The following is a 2,500-nucleotide window of genomic DNA, read 5'->3' as shown; positions in this document are numbered from 1 at the left end:
CCGATTCATTCGTTATTACCTCGTAGAAAATGTTACATTCTTGTATATTACAATATAATTTAATTTAATTTATTTATGCATGCTGGTTAATATGAATAAGATAGATATATAGACAGACAGACAGACAGTCAGATAGACAGACAGACAGACAGACAGATAGACAGACAGATAGATAGATAGATAGATAGATAGATAGATAGATAGATAGATATGCAATATATAACATAATTGAACATGAAGTAGAATGATGAAAAAATGATGAAAAAATAAAATAAAATTCGTTTTTAGCAGTCATTTAAGGCTACTTGGCCATGGACTACAATAGCTTTTACCCTAGCAGAGTTTTTTTCAATTAAATGAAACAACAAAGAAACACAAAAAACATCTACAACCAACAGAAAGGTTTTGAGAATTTATTTTTATTTATTTATTTATTTATGTATTTATTTATGTTTTGTTTTGAAGTGCTGCCTAAACACACACCTGTTACCAGCACCACTGTAAATTCATATTATATTAGTGAAGATAAAATGTTTTGAATCAGGTGACACTATAATAATACTACTAGTTTGAATACTAGTAGTATTATTACTATTATTATACAGGTGATGACACACAATAATAGTAATAATACTACTAGTAATAATACTACTAGTAATAATAATAATAATAATAATAATAATAATAATAAAATAATAACAGCTTTTGTCATAATAACGGATTAAAACTCTATGCTAAAGGAATCCTCTTGTTCTATTCTAACTGATTTGGCCTCTGCCTCTTACTCTGACACAGATGTTTGATTTTGAAATATCCTATTTTAAAGCTTGCTTTAAATTCTAAATTCTTTAAATTCTTCTTCTTCTTCATCATCATCATCTACTTCTTCTGATTATTATTATCATTATTATGTTTAATGTTATCTTTGTACGGCCTGGAAGTATATTTGTAGTAGGCTAGTAGATATTGATGTAGAGGCATGCAAAATGCCTATTGTAAAGGTGAGAGCCAACATCAGAACTACGTTGGCATTGCACCAGTTGATGAAATAATGAAATTCAAAACAATAACAATATTTCAACATTGCCTCAAGGCCTGCGCAGATGGGTTGCTTCGTGCTCCTTCAAATCAAGGTCATCCAAGCGTGTGTTTTTTTTTTTTGGCGTGTCGGTTCAGGTAGCCTCACAACAAGGTTCAGCGATTTCCACCTGCGGTCGCAGTGAGTGAGATGGAATTCATGAGATCAGATGAACTCCACGGTAGCGGGCTGATTAAACACGACGGAGGTGCCGTGTGCACAGACAGAACCGAACCGAACCGAACATATGCAGTAGCCTTATGACGTGTGTGTGCGTGTGTGTGTGTGTGTGTGTGTGTGTGTGTGTGTGTGTGTGTGTGTGTGTGTGGCGGCTGTTGGTGTAGGCTAGGGGATAGGTGTGTGTGTGTTGTGTGTATGTGGGTGCATGTATGTGTGTGTGGCTGGTTATCTGTATGGTATTGCTGTGTGTGTTTCTGTGTGTGTGTGGAGTGTGTGTGTGTGTGTGCGCGCGCGCGCGCGCGTGACTTCAGATTAATTTGGTCATGCAAATGATAGGCTAGTCTCTACACACCAAAAGTGTGGTGCACTTCTTACCGTAGGTCAATTTGGAATATAGTCTATTTATGTTCGTTTGTTTCGTCGCCGCAGCAAACACACACACACACACACACACACACACACAGTTATATTCTGAGCGCCGGTAATCCCCGGTCTCCCGTGTAGTTCGTCTAATGCTCGGTAACTCCAGCTGGCCGCTGCTACTCGCGCAAAGACAACAGACTGCGAGCCGGCCGATTCATCAATAATTCACCCCGTGGGCTCGAGTGCTGCCCCCGGCCTCTCAAGCCGCGCGCTCTGCGGGGCCCGACGGCCCGCCACTACATCTGAGTCTACCCGGTCTCCATATTCAGATACCGCAGTTTATTTACTGTAGCCTACTTCTCTCTTTTTTTTGTCCCATAATTGGTCATACTCTCCAACTATTTCTCACGCGCATACAGTTGAGAGGAGAGGCTATTGGCCAGCAGCCTATAGAATACTCAACTAGGGATTTGCTTGGTGTAGCAAGTAGCACGCCGAGCGAGTGTTGCTGACAGCTAGGTTTCACATGCCAGAGGAGACGACGCCTCCCGTTTCGTCTGTTTTCGCTTCTAATTAGAAGACGTGAAGTTGGAAGCGTGGCGCAGGCTACGTCTGAACTGTAGCGAGCACGTCGAGAGGAGACGGCGAGAGATTTCGCAAGGCACAGAGGGAGAGCCGGATAGAGAGAGAGAGAGAGAGAGAGAGAGAGAGAGGTGCCAGGGCTCCAGCTAAAAATATCACCGGAACAGACTTTAAGGTCTCTAATGCAATCAGGAACACTTACTGCGCCACGAGCTGCACTTTTGATTTCGGCCACTTCTTTTTCTCCTCTGCTCGAGCTGACGGGCAACGGGGAGGAATGACAGAGGAGTTCTCGTG

At 41.4% G+C, this 2,500-nt stretch overlaps 1 pseudogene; it reads left to right on the top strand.

Moving 5' to 3' along the window:
* The first annotated feature begins 1,512 nt into the window (after positions 1–1,512).
* Positions 1,513–2,500, top strand: part of LOC125297640 — a 102,844-nt pseudogene continuing 101,856 nt past the window's right edge.

The sequence above is a fragment of the Alosa alosa genome, chromosome 7, assembly GCF_017589495.1.
Source record: "Alosa alosa isolate M-15738 ecotype Scorff River chromosome 7, AALO_Geno_1.1, whole genome shotgun sequence".
NCBI classification, from domain to species: Eukaryota; Metazoa; Chordata; class Actinopteri; order Clupeiformes; family Clupeidae; genus Alosa; species Alosa alosa.
Note: the sequence above shows the minus strand (reverse complement) of the source record. Positions and strands in the feature narration are given on the sequence as shown.